Source organism: Rattus rattus, chromosome 9 (genome assembly GCF_011064425.1).
Source record: "Rattus rattus isolate New Zealand chromosome 9, Rrattus_CSIRO_v1, whole genome shotgun sequence".
Taxonomy (NCBI): Eukaryota; Metazoa; Chordata; class Mammalia; order Rodentia; family Muridae; genus Rattus; species Rattus rattus.
In genome coordinates this window covers 54,183,562-54,209,473 of record NC_046162.1, presented here as the reverse complement: position 1 = coordinate 54,209,473, position 25,912 = coordinate 54,183,562, and the positions used below count along the sequence as shown (strand labels likewise).

General features: G+C 37.8%; 1 long non-coding RNA gene across 1 annotated transcript; it reads right to left on the bottom strand.

Annotated features, from left to right (window-relative positions):
* Positions 1 to 1,129: 1,129 nt before the first annotated feature.
* LOC116909780 lies at positions 1,130 to 20,855 on the bottom strand. The gene is made up of 2 exons (XR_004389095.1): positions 20,628 to 20,855; positions 1,130 to 1,709 (listed from the first exon to the last, which is right to left on the bottom strand). It is a non-coding gene; the product is annotated as an uncharacterized LOC116909780 (long non-coding RNA).
* Between the last annotated feature and the right edge of the window lie 5,057 nt (positions 20,856 to 25,912).

Genomic DNA, 25,912 nt, shown 5'->3' with positions numbered 1-25,912 from the left:
ATTTGATCGGCTCACAGGAAGCAGAGAGCAAAGAGGAAATAGGGCGAGCTATAAATCCTCCGAGCATCCCCAGTGACAAACATTGTTTAGCAAGGCTCCCGAAGGTTCAACACCTTCCCAAGGTGCTCCACCAACGGGGAATCTAGTAAGCATTTGAACATTGAGCTATTGATGGAGATTTCTTACTGAAAAATAACCATACTTTCCGAGATGCTCATAGAATACAGACTTGCTTTTGTCAGTTTATAGGATGTGTGTTCTTTAGTCCAATTCCTGAAAGAGTCCCCATTTCCCTTTGGAACCCTTTTAAACATTCTTATTCCTCTCTCTCTCTCTCTCTCTCTCTCTCTCTCTCTCTCTCTCTCTCTCTCTCTCTCCCAAACACTGCTCCCCCTTTCTGATTTGTATTCTATGAACATCATGAAAAGTTAAGTGAGACTTAATTTAAAAGTGATTAAGTTATTCGGTGGTAGAAATTTCAAGACAGAGTACATCCTGACCGTGGGGGATCGTTATGGCTCGTTGGACTTTGTCTGCTCCGCAGTGAGAAAGAGTAGAAGGGTACAAAAACTGCAATTGGCGAAGAAAGGAATGTGAATAAGTTAAAAAATATCGACAAGGTGGGTGTACAGAAAATAGCTGTGACTGTTCTAAAGAGATCTTTCATTAAAGAAATATACCTCATACACTTCATCTAGATAATAGGAAAGATACCTCTACCAGTTGAATTCTCAAATTTTTGAAAGAGAAAGTCCAGCCAGCAGGCCAAGTACACTTACTCCTTCTGTGGCACGGCCAAGATGAAGAGACGAGCTGTTGGCATCTGGCACTGTGGTTCCTGCATGAAAACAGTGGCCGGTGGGGCCTGGACCTACAATACCACTTCTGCAGTCACAGTGAAGTCTGCCATCAGAAGACTGAAGGAACTGAAGGACCAGTAGAAGCCTACCATCCAAGACTTGCCTGGTCTGCAATAAATGGGCTAATTTACAGAAAAAGGGAAAAAAAAAAGAGAGAGAGAAAGCCATTCAAAATAAGAGAGGCTGAATTCAGAATGCTGCAGAAAGTGTTCCTTGCTTAAAAACAAACAAACAAACAAACAAACAAACAAAGAACCAAAAACCCAAAAGGCTATGCAGGTATCTGTTTTCACTGGCATACCACCAAGGTATACAGAGGATTTTACAGTTGTGGTGAAAGGGGCCAGAGCAGAACTGACAACAGAGATTGGCTTTGCAGGCATGCAAAATGCAAGGGCTACAAAGTTATATGGGCTTTCATCAAAGGTCCAGAAAAGCACTGATGCCAGGTACTAAATGGCAGTGCTGTGTTTCTTGCCTGGAGGCCCTGGGAGTTCACTGAATAAGTCTGTGAAGTAAAAGGTTAAGTTTTGATGAAGCCTCCATGACACTGCGTACGCCATGACCATGGGAAGTCTGCCAAGGAAAGCTGAAAACGCAATGTGGAGCTGTCCCAAGTGTGTGTGGGGGGGTCTGTGCATTTTTCAAACAGTATATCTGGAGAGGCAGGGCTGCCCAAGGATGTTGTAGCACAGGTAAGGCCAAAAAGAAGCACAGACGCTGAGGCACAATGCTGAAGAAATTGGCATTTTCTTGCTGAGTCTTGGCCTTGCTTTGGTCTGGTCTTTCAGTCCGTGTCTATTGATCCATTTTAGAACAGGACCTTAAGAGAATGGAAACTCCTATTGTCTATTGGAAGAAAAAAGAAGAAGAAATAAAAGACCATACTTCTCAATGAATCATTCTTTATATTTACTATAACAAACTTTTATTGGGTAGTAGTACACTATTCTTTCAACAACATTACAACTCAAAGATAGTCATGAAACTATGAAATTGTAAGAGTTCTAAAATATGTCATAGAAAAAACCCTATTTGTCTTAGTTAGGGTTACCATTGCTGCAATGAAACACCATAAACAAAAAAGGAAGTTGACGGGGAAAGGATTTATTTGGCTTAGGTTTTTACAGTGCAGTCCATCATTGATTGAAACCAAGATAAGAACAGGGCATGAGGCAGGAGCTGGTGCAGAGGCCATGGAGGGTGCTGCTTACTGGATCATCATGACTTGTTCAGCCTTTTCTAATAGAACTCGGGACCACCAGCCCAGAGACAGCAGCACTCACAATGGGCTCAACCCTTCCCCCTCAAACCCTAATTAAGAAAATGTCTTACAGGCTTGTTTACAGTCCAAGCTTTTTGTTTTGTTTTGTTTGTTTGTTTGTTGTTGTTGTTGTTGTTGTGATTTGTTTTTGTTTTTGTGAGACATGATTTCTCTGCGTTACCCTGGCTGTCCTGAAACTCTGTAGACCAGGGTAGCCGCAAACTCATGGAGATCTGCGAGCCTCTCCCATTACCAGCTTTAAGCATTTTCTTAATCAAGATTCTCTCCTCTCAAATGAGTTCAGCTGGTGTCAAGTTAACACAGAACACCCAGCACATTATGTAAAGACAATGACCAAAGATCGAGGCAGTTATCTCTTGAGACAATCAGAAAGTCATTCCCCAATACGATGACATTTAGAAGTTGATGAACTAAAAGAAGTGAGAGCCATGGCAACAGGGAGGAGGCACATTCAGAACAAGTTACTTAGAACTGGAAGGATTCTGAGTGATGAAGGAAAGATGACTGACAGGAAGAGGGATACACGGATGGTGACAGAACTGGCATTAGCTTTTGTGTGCGTGTTGTAGTTTGAACAAAACATTTTTTATTAATGGTATTTTGAAAAGAAACAGCATTGCATGGGTCACATTGAAAAGTTTAGACAAAGCTCAGAGAGTAAAAGATCCCTCCCCACCCCATAGATATATTAGTTCTTATTTCCACAGTCAGAGCATTTAAAACATTCATTTTGAAAAGAGCTTTGTTAAGTTTGATTGGCATAGAATAACATGTACAACTTAACAAATGGTGACGTATGCACACACCGAAGGACCTATTGCTACTCAGCACAATCAATATGGAACTCACACTCAATGGTTTTCTTAGGAAGCTTTGCATTTTCCCATGGCCACTTCTCCTTGTACCCTCTCACAAGCAAGCAGCCCTTAATCTCCTTTCTTTAACTATAGATTAACTTTCACTTTATTTCTTAATTAACAGAACCACATAGAAAGCATTATTTACTTGGCTTTTCCTATGTGCCACAATCATTTTCAGATCATTCATGTGGGGAACTGGAGAGATGGCTTAGGGGTTAAGGAAACTGGCTGCTCTTTCAGAGAGCCAGGGCTCAATTTCTGGCATTCACATGGCACGTAACAAACATCCGTATCTCTAGGTCCCGGGTATCCATCACCTTCCGGTTTTTGCAGGCACCAGGTACACACATAGTGCACAGAAGCCTACAGGAAAAACATCATACACATGAGCATAAAATAAGAAAACCATTTACACCCCTGGGTGCATAAGGTTTTGGCCTTTTTAAAATGTCTGAATATGATCTTATGAATAGATGATTATTCTCTTACACATTAACTCTTGACAGGTTCATGAATCATTTCGCTCTTTGAACATTACAAATATAACTGCTATAAACAGCTCTAGATAGATTGCTGTGTGTATATGTGTGTGTATATGTGTATGGATATGTCTGTGCACATATGTATACATGTGTGTATGTGTATATGCGTATATATGTACATGTATGGGCATGTGTGTGCATGTTGTGTATATGTGAATGTGTGTGTACATATATGCATATGACATGTATGTGTGTACATATGTGCATGTGTGTGTACATGTATGTACATGTGTCTATGTATGGTTGTGTGTATGTGTGTATATATTTGTACATGTATGTATGTGTTTGTGAACATTTTCTTTCATGTTTCATAATCATTGCATCAGTTGCTCAGTTTGTTCCTGTAACAGAGACATCTTTAGGAAGGAAGAGCTTATTTTGCCTCAATGCCCTAGGGTGAGGAAGATATTGGTGGGGAGGTCAAGACAGCAAGAATGTGGCATGGCTGGTGTCAATGTGTGCACAGTCAGAGAAGAAAGGGAGATGAATGCCTGTCCCCAGCTTCCTTTCTCTTGTCCTTAGCTTGGAGTTTTAGCTCTTGCAATGGTAGTGTGCACATCTAGAATGGATCTCACTACCTTAGTCAACCTACTCTCGATAATCTCTCCCAGACCTGACTCAAATCTCATCAATTTGATAATTGGGAGTATATAACTTATGAGCAGAAAAGCTAGGTTTGTTGGTGTTTTTATGCATGGTTTTGAAAGAATGTGTCAAACATACTACATTTGACTATACCGTGTCAGAGACCCTTCAGCAGCACGCAGAGCATCAACTGACTTTGCCAGCTCATGCTCGATTGTTTTTATTGTATTCAATTTAATTGATCAATCAATGTAATTGACGGTATTTCATTACTGTCTTGATTAATATTACTGGGTAACTTTCCATATTTTTAATGTGTTAAGATAATATCCTTTTTGGTAAACTAATACTCACATCTTGTGTCTTTTCCTCTTTGGATTTGGGTGCATTTATTATTGATTTTTAAACAGTTTCCTTTATATTTAAAAATTATCAGAGCTTCAAAGGTTTTCCTTTGAAATTTTTATTGATTCTTTGTGAGTTTCCCATCATGCACTCCAGTCTTGCTCATTCCCCCATTCCCTTGTATCTACCCTTTGCCCTTGCAACTTTCCCCACAAAATAAAACAAACAGACTAGCAAAAAAATAAACAAAACCAAACAAAGCATAGAAAACCTTTGTTTGTGCAATCTGACATATGACACTGTGTGTCCCACGTACATCCCTCTGTCCAGACATCTTGACTTACAAAGGTTACCAGCTATGTAATTTCAAATATTTTCTCCAACCACGTGTATTGTTTAACAATTTTCATTGCATTTTAAAGAGGGTGTGTCCAATTTGGAAGAAATACAGTTTATTAATCTAAAGTACATTTTATGTTTGGATATTTGCCTGAGATGACATGGCAAAAACCAAATTTTTCTTGTGTTCTTTGAGAAGCTTTGTCGCAGTTCATCCACATATGCATATCAAATGTTATGGAGTAGCTTTAGTAAGTTATGGAGAGAATGAATGGAAATTCAGATACATTTTAGAATGTAGATTTCCAAAAGTTTGAACAGTATCGGTTGAAATCTATGTTTTCTTCACTCATCGGATATTCTTCTAAGCTTCTTTCTTCAATGACGAATTTGTTTGGTCTGTCTTAAATCCCTTTTCTTTCTACATCACTTTACAATGAACTCCCCAAATATTTAATACAAAGAGAGAAAGAATGATTCTCTGGAATATTGAACTGGGTGGCAAAGATCACTTGTGGGAAAAACAGTGAAAGGCAGAGATTTATTTAAATAACAAGTGCAACTTCCCACTTTGCACCATTTTTTGTCTCCTTTAATTTTTCTTTCAATTCTCCCACCCTCATTGTCACTGCTCAGTTCTTATATATTCTTTCTGAGATTTTCAGTATCCATAAAATAATGCGTTTAGATGTTGTCATCATTTTGGAATACAGTTTGTCAAGGCTGGAATGTCTTGTCTCATTTAAAGCTGCCTGATGAATTTTTGGATATTTTCACCTTTTGCCTGTCTAAACTTGAACCTCCTCTGTCTAATGTTTGCTCTTTCCATCCCTGTTTAAAAGTATCTAGGCACATAAGATGCCATAAATCTTGAAAGGGGAAATACTTTATGGATGCTGGAGAGATCTTACTTTGAACTTTAATTTGGACGTTAGATTTCATAGGAGCCCCAGGATTTGAAGGAGTGGTACACATTAAAGGTAGACATATTTCATATGTGAATTATCTGCAATTTTAAGTATCACAAGATAATTATGAAGGATACTGAGAGTGGTGAAGCAGGATAAGCTTTTTGCTTTGATAAGTGGCTGTGAAATCGGGGAAAAGGTGTTAAGAACATGATGTTACGAGACTAATGACAATTCTTAGATCAGGGACTATTCACGAGAGTGATCAGGAATTAATTTCCTCAGTAGAGTTTCGTTAAGTGAAAATTTCCTTTTACATTTTGGACAATGTTCTCAAACATTCTTAAACAATGCTTGTTAGGTTATTTGTTGACAATAAAGTAAAATACTGAATGTAATCCTTTAAATCTACAATCAAAGTTCCAAAGACTATAGGCAGCTCCAGATTAGCTGCCTAATCCATAGCAAAGAGTAGAAGTCCTTGTGCTTATGACAGTTTTATGCTCTTTTCGTCATTAAACTATTAATTGTCTTAGAAATAGCATCTATAATGAGAGTTTTTCTTTGCGTATTTGTGTCCTAAACACCATTACAACTTATTTTTAGTGCTATGATTGATTTTATCTATGCTTCACTATGTTCATAGCAGTCTTAATTGTAATAGCCAGAAGCAGGAAATAACCCAGGAAATAATTCTTCAACCGAGGAATGGATACATTTACACGATGGAGCACTACTCAGCTATTAAAAACAATGACTTCATGAAATTCTTAGGCAAATGGATGGAAGTAGAAAATATCATCCTGAGTGAGGTAACCCAGTCACAAAAGGACACACATGGTATGTACTCTCTGATAAGTGGATATTATCCCCAAAGCTTGGAATACCCAAGATACAATCCACAGACCACGTGAAACTCAAGAAGGAAGACCAAAAAGTGGATGCTTCAGTTCTTCTTAGAAGGGGGAACAAAATACTCATAGGAGGAAATACAGAGACAGAGTGTGAGGCAGAGAATGAGCAAAGGTCATCCAGAGACTGCTCCACCTGGGGATCCATCCCATATACAGTCACCAAACCCAGACACTATTGTGGATGCCAAGAAGTGCTTGCTGACAGGAATCTGATATAGCTGTCTCCCGAGAGGTTCTGTCAGAGCCTGAGAAATACAGAGTCAGATGCTCTCAACCAACCATTGGACCGAAAACGGTGTCCCTAATGGAGGAGTTTGAGAAAGGACTGAAGGAGCTGAAGGGCTTTTCAAGCCCATAGGAAGAACAATATTAACCAACCAGAAACCCTCCCTCCCCAAGAGCTCCCAGAGACTAAACCACTAACCAAAGAGTATACATGGAGGGACCCATAGCTCCAGCTGCTTATGTAGCAGAGGATGGCCTTATCGAGAATCAGTTGGCCCTGTGAAGGATCAATGCCCCAGTGTAGGGAAATGCGAATGCCAGGACTGGGAGATGGGAGGGAACGGTAGGTTGGTTGTGGGGACACTCTCATAGAGGCAGGGGGAGAGGGGAAGGGATAGGGGGATTCCAGAGGGGAAACCAGGAAAGGGGATAACATTTGAAATGTAAGTAAAGAAAATATCCAAAAAAAGAAAAAGTAGATTGTTTGTGGCTGAAGGGGTTGCTCAGTGGTTAAGAGTGGTCGGTTGCTGCTGTTATAAAGACCTGAATTCAGTTCTTATAACTAACTGTAACTCCAGCTCCTGTGGATCAGATATCCTCTCATGTTATCTCCACATATCTGTACCTGTGCCTGTTACCCCAACCTCCTGCAAATCCACAGATGCTGAATATAATTTTTAAAAATAGAGTTCCACCAATAATTAACCTATGTGTTGAGATGGAGTATTAAAGAATCAAATGTAAAAACCATGAGGAAAGTGAAAAGGAAACGCTTTAAGATATGCTTTTATTTGCTAGACGTTTTATGGATTATATTCTAAGAAATACTCTTAGATATTTCTGAATCATGCACAACAATTTATGCAAGGTATAAGAATTACAGTTGGACTTTTTTCAAACGTATTTCATTCTTATTTCTAAGAGAGTTTGGTCATACTAATGATATACTTAAGAAAGCTGTCAAATCAATCATGGATTATTTTTAAAAATGGAGAGAGTGCTAAACTTTAAGATTGGAGATTCCCATAACTCATATGCAAAAGCTTCAGACTTTAGTCAGTTTTCACCCGATATTAAAGTGCCAAAGTATTTCAGACATCAGATGCCTAGTGCTCAGAGTGGACTTACGTCAACCAAGGAAGCAAGCCAATGCTAGTGCTTCCCAATGGGGGAAAATTCCCATTGTGAAGACAAAGAAGATACTTTGCTTCTGGTCACTGGCATTGATTATATTCTCAAAATGACTTCATGAGGTGATTAGTTACCCCAGCCTGCTAATCTTGAAAGAGACTACTTTCCCCATCAGCATGAAGCCTCCTGCCTGGACATTTCAGTCATCAACCTAGACCCTTTGGTCCACTTAGTGGAAAGGTTGACCAGGCTAACTCTGTCAAATGGTAAGAGGAGGAGAACAACTTAATTACCTGAAGTTGAGAGTGAAAATTCAGTCTGACACTTGAGAGAAGAGGTTGAAAGGTTCTTAACAAAGAAAACAACATTATCCTAGCATTTGAAAAATTAAAAAAATAAGGCAGAAACAAAGGCAAAATCAGAAAGAAGTGTGGTTCTGTATCTGTCATCCTCTTCAGAGCAGAGCGCGACGTAAGAGGCAGAAAGGAAGCTCACACTACGACCGTTGGTATGTTATTGTTTGCTGAACTGCCCTATAGAGCTTGTCACGGCGTGACAGGTTTTTATTATAGACTGAACAATAATTCTGTCAATAAGAGGAGAGAAGAAAGTAATCAGAACCAAGGAAAGGTGGCTGCTTCTGCATGCGTCTTTCATTTGAGCAGCATTGTGTTTACAAAGTGCTTGGACAGAAAATGTTACAGCTCTTTTTACCCTGCCAGGAGCCTTTCAGAGCATTGCTTGTGCCCAAGCACAAATGTGGCACAAAAAGGCACAGATCTGAGGATCTGCTTATGCCACCTACTATCTCTCTCTCTCTCTCTCTCTCTCTCTCTCTCTCTCTATCTATCTATCTATCTATCATCTATCTATCATCTATCTATCTATTGATCGATCGATTGATCTATTATCTATCTATCTATTTATCTATCTATATCTATCTATATCACTTACTACTTTCTATTCTTTATGTTGAATTGTTTTATCAGAAGTCAGTCTATGTTTAGGTAGAAAGCATTATGGGATTTTAGTAAGGAAGCAGCACAATATAATTCAGAGAACCAACAGCATGTGGAATGTTCTTTTTTAAATATGGAATGTTCTTAATGGACTAAGGTGGGGGAGAATGCTGAAATGAATTTCTAAGATTCCTAGCACAGTATCTCTGATACATGATGGATGGTATGAAAGAATGGATGAATAAATACATTGACATTATTTTGACTCAATGTTCTGATTTCCACCATATGTTTTGGATTTAGATAACGTTTTTGCCCCCTTAGAATGTTAGGGTGATCCTTTGTAGGTCAAGGTTTTGCCTCAATTTTTGCTTAGAACTTCTCCATGTTGCTTGCTATTAGCTTAAGATCCTTCAGTGCCAAGATCAGCTTAGCTTTCCTTATATGATTACCCAGCACAGACACAGCCCTTTGCTTCTACTTTCTGTGACAAATAACCTCTTCACCCAATTTGTTCAGAAAAGTAAAGGTAACATAAAAGACCAAGCTGGAGGAATAACAAGATGGAAACCTTATGTCTCTGAAGAAACTAGATAGGAAACTGTAGCATGGATGGAACTAGGGTAGGTACTGAGGATACAGAGCATGAAAATGAGCACTTTTACATGACCGAAGGAGATACAAGTAGTGTGTTGTACCACTGAGTACTGGAAGAGAACTACTACCAATAAATAAGTTATGAGTAGAAGAAAGTATGTTTGGCATAGAAGGATCACCAAGAAAAGCTGGAAAGGAACCATACAAAACTGTGGCTGATCCAACAGCCTCCTCTGAGAAGAGGTGAGAGCATCTCACTGTTCCCAAATTTCTCCCCAAAGTTGCTTGCGTTTTTGCCATCTATTCAAAAAGCATGCCGCCCATCATGAAGCAGGACCAGCCAGCTCACACCCGAAAACCCAACTCCTGGGATTGAGGTGGGAGAACTGTAGTGAATTTGAGGGGACAACCTTGAGATACAGTGAGTTCCAGGCTAGCAGAATGAGACTCTGTCTCAAAATCAACAAGGAAATAAATAAACATGCAGAACTTTCCTATTTCCAGATGACATTTAAAGTTTCATGTACAGTGGATTAACTTCCATTTAGTAAAAAAATTAAATTTGAATTACACAATTTCCCCCTTTTCTTCTCCTTCTGCCTACCTGTTCTATATTTCTTACCCCATAACTCTCTCATATTCTTGAATACATGATGTGGACACTCCTTTAAATTGTTGTTCTATCAATCTATCTATCTATCTATCTATCTATCTATCTATCTATCTATCTATCTATCTATCTTTCTTTCTATCTTATCTGTGTGTATATGATTCCAGGGGGCTTTTACTTGGGGAAACTACTTTCCTTTGTTGCTTCTAATTCTATATTTTTTGCTTAGAAACCCTGTGATAATATATATATGTATATATGTATATTAATATATTAATATAACCATATCTCTAGCAAGATTGCCCTGTATTTAAATTTATTAGACAACACTAGAGCCGTTAGTATTACATAGTGATATTATCTCTTAGGAAAGTGAAATAATGTCCGATATAGAGATTGTTCTAATTCCCCAAAAATACATTTCTTCAAGATCCACTCAAAAGTCTATCTGGTGACACTATCAGAATACTTAAAAAGTCTCACCTCTCTGTATCTGGGACAGCTTTTCCAGTGCTTGTGAATATGCCGTGGAGACGGTGAGCCATAATGACCTTTCCTCTTTCTAATTCTCTTGTCAAAGCTCTCTTCCTGATGAGACAGTCTCCTGTTCTTTCCTTATTGACTGTCACTTTTTGAGCAGTTACGTCACCACTCAGTGATATGCTAATCTGAATTAATGGGGTGTGCTCTAACCGATGTGTGTAAATGCTACCAAACAATGAACTTACTCCATCAATCCATTCTGGGCCATTTTCAGAACTGCATGTTATAAGGAGAACACAGCTGGTTCAGGAGTCCAGGTTATCTAGGATCGAGTCCCCACTAATGTTTTTAAGAGACCACAACCCCTTTTTTGATGATGTAAAGAGGGAAAATCAGAGCTCTGTGGCCACCAGAAGGTTCTTGCCCACTCATTTATTGCTACATAGGAGCCAGTAACAACCACTCAGCTTAAAGGGCTACCATTAAATTTTAGGACACCAAATATTTATTATTGCCACTTTAAACACTTTAAAATCAAATTGGAAGTCAATATCATCGACTTTTCAAAAATCCTCACAGTCTTAGAATAAAAGAAATCTGATCCTTTTTAGTTATTGAACAGTTCCCGGTAAAACAGAATCCAAACTATGCTTTTAATAAGACATGTAAGATATTGGGCTTTTTAAACAGATGAGCTATTTTTAAAAACTATAGCCTCAGAGAACATTAGTGTGTCATCTGTGGAGCCATTCAAATCATGAGGGAGATTTCTATAATTGCTACAGAAGACGACCATCAAATAACTCATGTGGTCCTGAAAACTAATTTTGATTGACTTACCTAGGTTGCTCATGCATATGTAATTACACAGCATGTGTAAAATTATAGTTCATAAGGCTATAATCTTTATGTGTTATTTACTGTTTCTAACTGCCACTAGGGCATTGTCCAATATGCTTGGCTCAGTTCATAATTATAGCAGAAAGCGAATATTATTAATTAAGAAGGAACCATAGCATAGTCATTAATAATTGGTTCGCTTTGCGATTCCAAATTCAGACAATCAGTGATCAAGATCTTTTTATTACTACCTATTCCGATAACTGTGATTACTCCACCCATCTTGGCTTCACATTTTCTATTTGCAAACAGTGGAATAACAACCTTTGCATGAGATCAGTATAGTGTTTAAACACTGTTACAAGGTAAATTCCTGGTAATAATTATTTGCTATTTTTGTCCGTTATAGGAGAATGTAGAGCCATGCGATTCTCTTTCACTTCAATGACAGTGAGGAGCTATGACATTGTAAATGGTTGTTTCCAAACATAAAATAGGCCTTGATTCTCCAATTCCCAGAGATATTAAGATTTTTTAAAATTTTCCTTAGAAAAGAAAATATACATTGATAAAAAGGTTTAGTTCTACATCAGCATGAGTATGAATTTTGGCTACATTTTGTGCACATGGGGAAACATCAGCTTAACTCAGTCCATTGTAAATATTTAAATACAGTTATCAACTTGGTAATAATCAATAACCCTAATGCACATACCATGGTCTCCGAATACTATACTATCAAAAGGAACCAGGTTCTTTGGAGGTAAGGAAGAATAAATATAAAAGAACTTAGATTAATTTGCAATGACAAGAATGCACACAGAAAATGATAGGCTGTTGTGAGTGTAATGAAAAGATTTGTTAAACAGCTGAAATGCAATTCAATTGGTAGAAAGCTTTGCCTGTTTGTGTGAAGTCCAGGATTCAGTGCCCCCTCATTGTATAAATGAGGCATGGTGGCACACATATCATACATGGTGGCATGTATGATCACAGCACAGGGGAAGCAGAGACAAGAGTATCAGAAGTTTATCATTAGCTGAAGCAAGCCTAGAGTATAGCTATGTTTTTTTTACTTAAAATACATATACAGATAATAATAATAACAATAATAATAATATAAGATTATAATAAACAGATGGATTAGGTCTAGGGAGACTTTTAGTGGCCATTAATGTGGAAAATGAGCATAAACATATATAATGAACATAAAACATGAAACCTATCAAACTTACGAGATCTAAGATAAGAAAAATGGTGATGGGGTTAGTTGGTAACAATTTGACTTGCTATTTAAAAATTGGCAAAGTGAAACTATTGACCTTTTTCTACCTATTAGACAAATTTATTTTATGTTTTTAATCATGTATGTGTGTGTACACACATATCTGTGCATTGACTCTGAGGGCCAGAAGAGAAGGCTATGTTATTCTCTCAACCTGAAATAATAGGTGTTTGTGAGATGTCTGACGTGGTTCTTGGAACCAAACGTTGGTCTTCTTTAAGAGAAGCAAGCACATTTAACTTCTGAGCCATCTCTTTGTTCTATTGCATGATGCCTTCTCTTGTCCCCCCCCCCATATGTATCTTCATGTCTATCATCCCAAATATATATCTATAGGTCAATATTTAAATTCAAAGTAAAATACAACTTAACCAACTACCCCTCCACCAGTTTTTCTTATCTTTAACTTCATAGGTTTTAAGTACTTTTCTAGTCAATGGCCATTAGAATTCTCCACATATTAGAATACTAATATTAATATATGTATATATATATATATATATGCATATACTCATCTAAAAATAAAACAGATGAGCAGATGAGATAATTTTCTTGGCCAATCTGCTCTAGTTAACAAAGGGAGAATAAAGGGAGAGAGAATGAATGGTGAAGTTAAAACCCTCTTCTTCATAACTTAAGGATCAAATACATATAGTCTTTGTCAACAATTGTTACAACATATATCTCATATAGCATATTTGTTAGAAAAAATAAACTATATAAAGCCAATGAACTTTCTGCATGTAGTTTATAGGAAACATAGAATAAAGAAACTTAATATTCAATACTGAGAGACCACAAGGATGTGTCAAATAAATCCATAGGTGAGAAACTGTATGTAGCAAACACCTTGAATTATTCCACAAAGTAGAGAAAGAAGTGGAGAAGGAAAAAGAGGAGAAAGGGATGGAGGACAGAGAAGAGGGAAGAAAAAGCAGGGAGACATCTGTGTAGCAAAGACATAATAATTAACCAATCAATAAGTCAAATTATTCTTCCTAGATGCTACAAATTTGAAAATATTCCTTTTTCCCATTGCCAGTCCAAACCAGCTATTCTAATCTTTAAATAGACCAGGTATGAAACAAAATCATACCTATGAAATTTACAAGGAAAAAAAAGTGTTTGAATTGAATTTAGCTCCCTGTTGTGTATTTTCAGAGATGTGACTTGAAAGAGAAAGAGAGTTAACTGAGTGCAGTCAATAGGCCGGGTTCCTCATATATAATCTTTGAATTTCCAGGGCAGCTGAAGGGGTAGCTTATCCATTTCACCAGGGAGACAACGGTGGAGCTGAAATGAGCATAGCAGAATCATTACGCTCAGCGCAGATATGGCGAGGTGAATCCGTACTGCATTCCTGACTCGGGAGCTCTGTGCATTCCTTCCATGACAGGGAATTACCCCTCAGACCGAGGTTAGCAAAGTACCCCTCAGACTGAGGTTAGCATTCGGTTTCAGTAGCAAGCTCGTGGAACCCGTCGACAAAGTCTTTCTCGATAACTTAGAAATAGAAGCGTGGCGGGAGAAATAACCAAAATTGACTTGTGTTTCCAAAAAAAAAAAAAAAAAAAAGTCTCCGGAAGGTGAAAGTGGTTATTTATTCAGGTAACTTACAACCAGGCTGAGCATTTTACAAGTCACAGGTTCAGAGGAAAGGAGAAAAGTGTGACCTCAGTCTTTTGTAAAGACAAGAAAATGGTAAATGTTGATCTTCTAATGAAGAGAGACATACTAACCTCAAGAATGAACTAAAAACACAATTTTGAAAAAGAAGAATGTATTTGAGGCTAGGGACATAGTCCAGTGGGTAAGAGCACTTGCTGAGCGGGCATGGGGACCTGGCTTTAAAGCCCCAGCACGCGTTACCAGTCAGCAGGGGCTTCGTGTGCCTATAACCCTATAGCAGAGCAGAGCAAACACACAGAACCTGGGAGCCAGACCAGTCTAATGGAAATGTGAGCTTCCAATCCAGTGAGAGGGACCTTGTCTCAGGACAACGAAGTAACCGTGATGGAATAAGACCCTTGATGTCTTCCTCTGGCATACAAAAGCATGCTTACATGAAGGCTAACATGCATATACCACGTAAAAATACCGTGCCTTACATATAGCAATGCAACACACTGAAAATAACAAAAAAGAAAAGATATTTAAATACTTGCATTTTTCTAACAAATGTATATCTAGTCAAAGGCTAGTGAGTCTAATCTTCCCGATATTTATTATTTTGAATAACTAACATCTTATATTGAATTTTGAGGAACATTCTACTGTATAGTGCATTTTCTATGGCAGGATGCCCATCCTCTGAAAAAACAAAAAACAAAAACACAACTTCTGGTTTAGTTTTCCAAAGGCAAATGCTTATTGTTACAAAGATGTCTCTATAATAAACTCCTTTCATACTGGCTAGCTCTATGGTTTATCTAAAGGTTTTATCCACACTGATTTTTGTTCTTTGTTCATTTCTCTGTGGTGCCATTAGAAAACTCGATATGATGGCCATGTTTTGCTATTATGCTATTTCCTTGCAAAGAAATATCCAAGATTCGTTTTTAATGTGTGCTTAACGGTAACATTGTTAGCTGCTGAATGTCTCAGCTTGAGCAGAAAAATATAGTTCATTGTACAATAAAAGCAATATCCTTAATTTAAATCCGGGGTCCCTGGGCCTGTGTGGTATTATTCTCAGCTCTAGATATAACTTTCAAGCTATTTTCTTTTTTAAAAAATGCATTGCTCCTTTGGTATATATCCGAAGATTTGATCTTCCAGAACAAAGCCGTGGCATATCGTGATTCAAATGAGATAATGCAGGGTGTGGAAAGTTTCATGATGAATAATTTGTAATCTCAGGTGTCCTGTCCACAGAAGAGCCTCTCTGTTTGTTAACCTGTGCAACGAACTATGTGCCTTGAGTAGAATTGTTAAAAAGAAAATTATATCTAAAAGAGCAGCAAAATAAGCCAGTCCTGAGGGTTAATTTATGCAACCACTAATTGAAGAGAGTTAGTCAGTTAATTGTGAGAACTTGTTTAGTTTAAATGAACTAGGCGATGATTTGTGTAAATTTGTCATTTCCTGAAAACAACACTTTTCTGCTTGAAGACCTCTCAGTGTCATCCCACAGTGGTCAGAGCAATGGAGATTCCATATGACACACACCACCTTCCTTCTGTGAGTTTATCTTGAGTGAATCAGATAACTTCTCTCATGTAAGGGATACAATTATTATGTCTGTCTCCATCGTGGTTTTCTCAAGACATTTGTTATCAAGAACATTCCCCAAATTTCATCGTCCTACTGATTTTCATGCATGGAAGCAAAACAGGTCTTTTATTTTCACTAGTTCGCAATAAAATTTCTCTGAGAGTGACAGGGGTCGTGAACCAACTGCCCCTTTCATTGGAGAAACAGCAATGCAAAAGGCACTGGTGAAAGAGAACAGCATTGGAAGAGTTCTAACAACCCTCACGGTAAGCATACAGGATCCACGCTGACTCTGGCTTTCATGCCTTTCAGTCTTGGTTTTCGCTAGTCTTTGTGGTTTATAACACATCTGAAGTGTTAGTAGTCTATGGAGTATGTTTCAACTTCGGCTTGATCAGGTTTCCTTGGGAGTAAATTCCAGCACTGCAATTTTAGCACCAACGTGCACTCTGTCAGCATGCACCATATGTGAGATGCTACATGATTAGTGTTGAGTGTTTTAAAGTGATTGCTATAGTATTTTCTGTAAAATAGCTATGCATTTATTTGTGGTTTATTTATATAAATATATATTATGTATATAACTATATTAAAATATGAATATAAGCAATATAATAATTATACAATATATAATTATATATAATATATGTTTACAATATACATGACATTATATATGTAAGTAGTGGTAATATGATATTATTCAAACATCCTGTTTCATATTATACATCTTTCCATTTATGATTCTTGTTGGCAACAAAAATAAACAAGCTGTTAGTCTTTCATATATTTTGAGGTTAAAATGTGAACAAGTACCTGATGTGTTAGATGAAAATTTGAACAGCACAAGACCTCAAATGACTCTGGAATTTGTATCTTGAGGAAAAAATGGAAGAAAAATAAAAGGTAGGCTTGGTTCATCTGACTTTGAGAATGGAATGGTACTTGGAGAATAGAGCAAGATTAAGGATCTCTTCTGAGTAGAAGCCTGCTATACTAAATATCAGACCACCGTTAGGTATTCAAGTAGCAATGTCAAATAGACAGTGGGTAAGTGAATCTAGAGTTCAGGAAGAGACATGAGTGTAGACGTAAGTTTAGAAGCATATGCAGAATCCACTTCCACGGTTGAGACTGAATGAGAACCGAAGGTAGTGCATAAATATAGACAAACGAGATTGATTCAGTGAGCGGGTCGTGGAACAAATCCAGGTGAAGAGATGAAGAAATTTGGAATACAATAAAGTCAATATATGCACTAGTCACAAGAACAGAAAACTATCAGAATAAAGAACTTGGCAAGGAAGGGTAGTGGAATCAAGAGAAAGACACTGGGAGGCTTAAGTCAAATCCCATAATTAGGCAGGTTGATTTGATATTTTAGCCCCGTGAGAATAATGCCTGGATTCTTTGCTCGAGTTTCTATGTCCTCCACCCATGTGACTTCAATATAAGTAGGAGAAACACAAATTGTGTTAGTTATTCTGCTGGAAAGGAAGGTCTGACTGTTAAAACTGGCACTGATAAAACACCCTGAATGCAGATATTTCCTAGAATTTAATCCATGATTTTTTTTTAGCTTAAAAAGGCAAAAAATGTAATTAAGTCAAAAAACCAAAAAATGTTAATTTGCTAATGACTTGGAATATGGGGGGGAGTTACACGGCAAAGGAGGAGGTGCAGGTGTGTGGTGTCTTACAAAGCATGGCTCCTCCCAGGCTTTGAAATGTTACAGAAGTGATGAAATATGGCTCGTTGTATAATACTTTGTCGTCATTATTTTAACATTAACTTAGAGGTTTCCAATTTATAATTCTTTGGGGGAAAAGAAATGACTGATTTATACAAGTGAGGGAAATTAATCAATAACCCAACTATTATTCAACTCCAGCAATCACATCATTTTAAACTAAATTTCTGCTTTATTGCTCCAATTCATCTACAAGACCCTGCTACACTTCAGATTAAGGAAGATAGACTAACATATATTGGAATAGGGGAAATCTCTACATTAAATATGCAATGTAAAAAAAGCCTTTAGTGTTTGGAGATCAATATTCTTTTAGGCAGAGGGAGAAATTAAAACTATCCTAGGGTAATCATAACTTAATCAATACGACAGGCAAAATTATTCCCTTTGATTTATCAAGTACTCTCCAAGTTAATTCACTTAAAATCTCACCTAATTGCCTAAAGGGAACATATGGCAATGATAAGTGTAGTTTTAATATTATGAAGCTCAAGTAACCACATCGTTTTATTGTTTTGTATTTTCTTAGTGCATGGTGTGTATTTTATCATACACCTAAAATATTATGCTATATCGTAAACATTTAGCATGAAATTGTTTTCTACCAACACAACTTAGTGCATTCGTGCATACTTACTTCCTCCAATGGTTAACAGTTATTAAAATTAGCATGTAAGACAATGTGGTAAGAAGTAGGAAATCTCACTTAAAACACTCACTCAACCTTATTTAACCAAATCTTTTTCTTCAGATTTCTGAATTAACTCTTCTAAACATAGATGACTGGGATGGTGCAGGGCTTTGAAAACCTAATTAAGAATGATCTTCTAAAGATATTCAAAGTGAGTATTTAGGAGAGGCACTGTACTCCAGTGTTTGAAGAGGGAAAAGGAAGTCACATACAGGGTGGTTAGAGGATATAAATGTTTATTTCAGTTCTTTAAAATTAACATTCAATACTCGTTATGTGATGAACAATTAACTGCAAATGAATGAATATATTATTATTCATACACATACAAACTCTTAGGAATGACATATGAAGCTTTTACGTGCTTACTGCCAGAGCCTGACCTAAACTTTCAATGACATCAGCAATTACAGTAGAGTCTGCCTTGACTCTGGTTTTGTCTTTGGTTTATTTCCATAACTATTGTGTCATCCTTGCCTGAGGGAAGAGTGTCCATGCACTTAAACTACACTCGTTTTCAATATTCTCCTCCCTCCTAGCCTGCTAAATCATTTTAGTACAGTCATTTGAAAGAAGGTTATGATATGATTATGAGATGAGAAATAGGAAACACAAAGTAGAAAAAGCATTGTCATATAAGTACGGCTGTCAATTGCAAACTGTCCTACAGTAAGCAAGCCAGAGACTGACGGCACTGGATGGGCTTCTCTGTATGTGCACCCCACCCCCTAGTGCACATACACCATGCTTACACTCACACATATTCATGTCTATAATAATTCCAACTTTTATGTACTTGGACAGTTTTATTGTAAAATAATTCCAGGCTTACATAAAAGTCAAAAAGTTGATGTGTAGAATTCCTATAAAGCCATCACCCTAATTACCTATACATTTGATCAAAATTTCTTTGTCTTTTGTGCACATATAATTCTTCTTTCTTCTGTGTATGCCAGCATTTTTATCCTAATTGCAATTCAGTGGGTAGATTAGCACTAAGACAATGCTATTATCATAGACTTCGTTTAAACTTTCCTGTTGTTTCTGCCAGCATCTTTTGGATTTTCTTTTTTCTAGCTCGCAAGAAACCCATAATACACTTCTGTGTCTTCAGAGTTTCTCAACTAAGACTGGTTTGGTGACTAACACATGTTAAGTAAGATTTGTAAATAATAATAATAAGTAACCAGTTACTTGTTCTAACAGCTGCTAATTTAGGTTATCATGTTCTCTCATATTTATTTTCTATATTTTCTTATATTTACATTATATTTACATTTTGACACAAAAATCCAAGGAAAGATGCAATATTCTGTTCCATCACGCACAGTGTTGTCTTACCTGTTGCTACGTGCAAAATGACAGCTGGGTGACATGTTACCAGTGTGGGTGTGTTATTCCTTTGATGAATAGCATTTATTCAATTAAGAATAAATTTTTACTTTTTGCTACTTGCATTGCATTTTGGGCATCTCCCCCTTTTCATGGTACATTTTTATCTCTTCTTGGCATCGTGCTTCCTAAGTGAAAAGTTCTCCAATCTTTTCCCACTTCCACTGGGCCTCAGTCCAGACATAACAATAAGGCACGCGATGATGGGCCATTCTCTTCTCACTACGGCCAGGGCGGAGGTTCTTATCTCGGATACTGAACTCAGCACTTCAAGCCTCTAAGCATCTGTCCATTGAAATCAGCTGTGGATCCAGAGTCTCAGAAGCAGCGCTTGAGGCAGAAAGTCCTGGGAGGTTCCCCTTTCGAAAGCAAACTCATTGTCAAGCAAAGTGAAACCGAGGATCGGATAAGGCAGCACAAAGCTGAGCTCCGGTGTGGTCTCAACGGGGTGGTATTTCAGTGTGAACCCATGGGGAACTCTGCAGTCCTAAGCTCTACCATTCAGCTGATTCCATAGGGAAAACATGGTAAAAGTTTCCATCTCTTTATGTCAGTCATTACCTCAAGGCTGTCCAGGTACATAAAGTAATAACTTCCCCAATAAAGTGACTAGTGTTTAGTACTGCGGACGTGTCTTCAGACAGGAAGCAATGACTAACAATGAATTATACCAACAGTCAGGACTGAGTCTATAAGGTACACATCTAGATTTCTCACTTACAGGGATACCTCTAACATAGCAACCAGGAGGAAGGGTAATGGAGAAAAATTGCCTGGAGAGGCTAGGGATATGGCTCTGATGGGTGAAACGCTTACCTCACAAGCATGAGGGCACACATTGATCCTCAGCAGTTACTTAAAGAGCTACGAATGTTGCAGTAATTTGCAATCTCAGAGCTGAGAATGTGGAAACGGAGAGATCCCTGTGACTCACTGTTCAGCCAGCGCACACCTCTCAATGAACTCCAGGTCAGTCAGAGATGGCTCTGTCACAAAAGAACATGGTGAATGGCTCCCGAGGAACAACACCTGAGGTTAATCTCTGACCTCACAATGACATGAAGGTACTAATACACTCACACATGCATGTGACTGCACATGTTTATGCATGAGCACACACACACACACACACACACACACACACAAAGAGAGAGAGAGGTAGAGGAAGAGAGAGGGGAAAAGGTGAGAGAGAGAGAGAGAGAGAGAGAGAGAGAGAGAGAGAGAGAGAGAGAGAAAGATTTGAATGACAATGGCAACCAAGACTCATGTTTGAATGCTTGGTCCTCTCTTGGTAGAACTACTTGGACAAGATTAGGAGGCTTTTTGGACAAAGTATGGAAAGGATGACCTTGTTGGAAGAGGTGTGTTACTAGGCGTGGGCTTTGACATTTTAAAAGAGCAAAGAGCACACTAGGCCCAATCTCTCCTCCTCCTCCTCCTCCTCCTCCTCCTCCCCTCCTCCTCCCTCCTCCTCCTCCTCCTCCTCCTCCTCTTCCTCCTCCTCCTCCTCTCTCTCCTCCTCTCTCTCTCTCTCTCTCTCTCTCTCTCTCTCTCTTCCCTTTTATTGCTTGCTGATCAGGATGTAATGCTTTCAACTACTATTTCAGTGCCTTGCCTCTCTGGCTCATGCCAAAATGATCACAGACTAACCTTCTAGAATTCTAAGATAACCTTCAATTAAATACCTTTTGAAACTAAGAGTTGCCTTGGCCATGGTGTCTCTTGACAGCAATAGAAATATAATGAGAGAGGGGCAGGGGAGGGAGGGAGGGAGGGAGGGGGAGGAGGAGAGGGAAGAGAGTGACAAGAGAAAGCTTACCTTGCTCTTCACCCGTCAGATGGACAGGACACTGGTTGATCAGAACAGAAAAGCAAAAGTAAGGTAGAAGAATCTAGAAGGGCAATTCAGGAGGGAAATGAGTCCATTATTACACAGCAAGTTGTATTGTAATCAATAATTATTTGCCTCATTTCTTTCCCTAATTATCAAACACTTGAAAATGGAAAACACACTTTAATATTTCTTTCAACTTTCTAGTTAGCGATATCATCAGCTGGGTAAGTTTCAAGGAACTGAATGTTCTTACAGGTTAATCCTGGGATAATGAATTTAAAAGATACTTTCTGGAATAACCTCAGAAGAATTTAAATCTATTTTAAATGACTTAAATTCACAAAATGTTTAACTCAGACATTTCACAGAAGTGTTTATAACTATAAACACAAATTTCACACTTACCTATAAAGTATAAAGAAATTATAGCTAAATTTTATAGAATTTGACAAAAAGTTATTTATATTTGGATACTAGTTCGCAGTATTCTTAATTGCATTTGGAATATGTTAAACAGTCTGTAAGTGATCGTGCAGCTTTATTGAGTTTTAAGTGGGAACTTTTCTTGGAAATCCAATGCTTGCCTTTTCTTTATAAATTCATACTAAACGGTAAAAGACATATAGTGGAACAGGAAACAAATCGAAGTACATTTGTTTTTTAGATGACCCATGTGCCAGTGTGAACTTTTGAGCAATTATCTTTTACAATACATGACTTTAAAGAAGCTCATTAAAGGGTTCCATAGATAGCAGTGTCTTCCTTAGGACACTGGACTAGATCATATAATAACTTCATGCCTCTCTCAAGTTTTTAAGCTATCATAAGGGCAGTCATATTTGTGTTTTACTCATGACTATTTTCTCAGCTTTGCTCAGTAAAGCAGTTACACATCTGTTGACCCCCTTGATCTTGCCATTTGTCTAGCGAAGCCCGTTTGATGTTGCTCATATGGCCTTTAGTCAGAAAAGTTTTTAACCAGTGGTAACCCACAGCATACCACAAACACCTCAGTTCTGCCTGGTATCCATTCATCCAATTCCACACATATCTAGCAAATGTCAGCTGTGTTTAAGGCACTGTCAAACTATTACGAGAACTTAGAATTAACACAGAAGCTTGCAGGATGATCTTTGAATGCAGATCCAGGTTTGCCCTTTTGACTGACTTTTTCAAGACTAGATTACTTTTAGTTTAGAAAGGGCAGACCTTAACTTATGGACTCACATCTAGTGTAGACATAAATAATAGCTTTTCCAGTAGAACTATAGAACACAAAAGTTATGGTTGGTTACCCTCGAGGTTTTGACTGGTTTTGTACGTTGCCTGGCAAACGTGTTCAAGCATCCTCTTTTAAAGGAATATTACCCTTCACCTGTCATTTAAACTACTTTAAGTATAGTTTTCATAATTATGGAAAATAATGTGTTCTTTGACATGTGTTTATTTTATATGTTTTATGAGGTGTAGACTCCACTCGTCGGTGCCTTTATTCACATGGAGGAAGATCAATATCTGTGAGTGACCGTGGGGAGCTGTCTTTGTTATGCTTGGCTGATAACTGTGGAGGGGGTGTTCACACTTAAGGGGAAGAAAGGGAGAATTCCACAGTTAGAGCCTTGAAGAAAAGACTCCTGTCTGCAGAGAGTAGTGTATGGCTCTCATTTAAGACAATAATGGTTAGTAACTTCTAGTGTATATATTTGAGCAGCATATCAGTTCTTGTAGAACCATTGCCAATTCTACCACCTATTTATTCTCCTCAATCTTCCTCAATGGTGCATCCTCCAAGAATACTCAGAGATGTAGAAATAAGGTAGTTATATGTCTATGTGTGTAACCCAAGGAATGCACTCATCTAAGACTTTTCTCACTCACGCAAAGAAAAAAAAATCCTTCCAAAAGTAGAATTTCCTTTAAGCCAACACAAGTCACAATTATAGGGAAAGTCCTCAGACTTAAGTTATTCGGTCAGAAATTATTAAATGACTAGATATTTTTAAGTCAGTAAGACTTAAAATTATATTATAGAAATTAACCCTGGTCCTCTATTCAAATAATGCAAGATAACAGTAAAATAAATAAATCGAATGATATCTAATTTCCAAGATGGACAATAAACTCAATGTAACATGAGATTCCACTGCCTTGTCAGCATATTTAATGCACAAGTATTTAATTCCAGAGGGTTTTTTTCTTATTGTGATTCCAGATATGTGCAGATTTATCCTTATTTTTCTGGAGAGTTAGCTATAAAACACTATTTTAATTTATTGACCAGCTATTTATTACCTGGGAATTGTATTTATTCTTTTAGTAAATATCTATGCTTTATCTATGTAGATTCAGTTTTTCCATTTTAATAGTCCAGCACAATAGCACTCTTTCTGTAAATATTTCCTCATAGAAATGCTTGTTTAGATTTTAAAACTATTTTCTCTATGAAGGACCTTTGCGACTTTAGAACCTCTTGCTATTAAAGAGTTTTTAAACGCAAACCTTACACTTCAGAAGCTTCGAGTTTGATCTGATCAGACAGGATGTTTTGTTATAAATGTTTAATAATTTTCACCCAGAGCAAATAGACTTTAAGGTCTAGAGATTCAGTGGAAGACTAATTGCCTGAATCTCAGTTTTGTGAATTCAGGAGGATGCTGTGGCATCGTGAGGCCTTTTTCTCCCTTATCTCCCGTTTCAGACACTTGGTGAAGTAGATGTTAACTGGGTGTCAATGAGGAGTGGAAAAATGACATTGATGAAAAGCATGGTGACTTAAAGAGACCCAAGGGTGAACAAGAGACACAGAAGACAACTGTCATCAGATGCTTTCCTGAAAACTTCTCTAGTTATGAGAAAAGCTGTCAGTACAGGGGGAAAATAATCTATTTTTTTTTTTTTTTTTAAACGAGAACAACTGAGAGATAATTTCTGCCTTTTGTAAAACATTTCGATTTACGTTATGCACCATGGTGGTCACACTAAACAATGAACCTTGAGAAGTTTGCAAGGAAAGGAAAGGGACCGAGATTTCCTGGGCTTTTTCTTTTCTTTTAATTTTGTCAACTGAATTGTAAGCAACAATGTGAGCACTTAATCCTGAAGTAAAATTAAATTGTAATCCTGTGGTTTGAGCATTCAAAATAGTATAAATTCTCAAAAGTCAGAAAGCAGACATTATGGATAATGGTATTACAGTACTTTCTGCTATGCTTGGCTCTTAGGGTGAAACGTCACCAACTACGCTTTTGTTCAGACCCTCCTTCCTTCATTTGAACCAGATGTAGCTCCTTATAAATTCTCTTATCAGCCTTTATATCGTCACACATTTTTCTATCCCTTGTCTTACACGTTCTCTCTTCACTGAAGAGAGTTTGATATTCATTGCAATGGTTCTTCATTGCACTGTCTGCAAATGCAAATGAACTCATTGTGGCGATCCCATTGAAAGGCATTTCATGTAATCATGCACCAACCTTACTCTTTGATCTTGAAGAGTATCTCTCTTTTTTTGATATTTGGACACAAAAAATAAAAACAACAAAAAACACAAACAAACAAAAATCCCCAAACCACAAAAGCAGATGATAAAATTAATTTAAAGGTCAGGGAATAATCAAAGGCAAATTACAAACCGGAGCAAGAAACTTCAGTTGTACATCAAAGATGTCATGAAGTAGCACTGTTGCTTGAACTTTTTCAAGCCTACTTTTAATGATGGCTCTTAATTAAACTCTTTAACCTCCCTTCCAGCTCACCACCCACCAGAGGAAGTAGAAAAGAAAGGATACAGGGGAAGTGGACCTGTCTAGAAAGGTTCTTTGGAGCAACTCCCATCTGCATTGTCAGGAAAGCAGAGGTTCAGTTCAGAGGTCAGAAGTGACAGCTCAATTCACTTGTAAACACGGATATAACAGCAGTCCAGTTCTGTAGTGTCCAGATGGCAGCAGTGGTGGCATGACTTAGCAGAAAGAGCCAGGCCTCAGCCAAGTCTGCATGAGTCAGCTGGAGAGACCAGGGCCAACAGGAATCCCCGGAGCAGTTCTCAGTTGTGCCTCTCTCATCAGATCAAAGATGAGCAGAAGAGAGACTAAGAAGCTTTTAGCTACGAAAGCGAGCCAAGCTCCTCTGGTGTGTCCTAGTCATACTTCCTTCAGTGGGGCTTGTCCTGCTATGTCTTGCCTGAGCACATGAGTTGGACTTAGCAAAAATCCTCCTGAGTCTGTCTCAGCTGACATCACTGCCAGTCAGCCCCAGTTTGAGGAAGCAA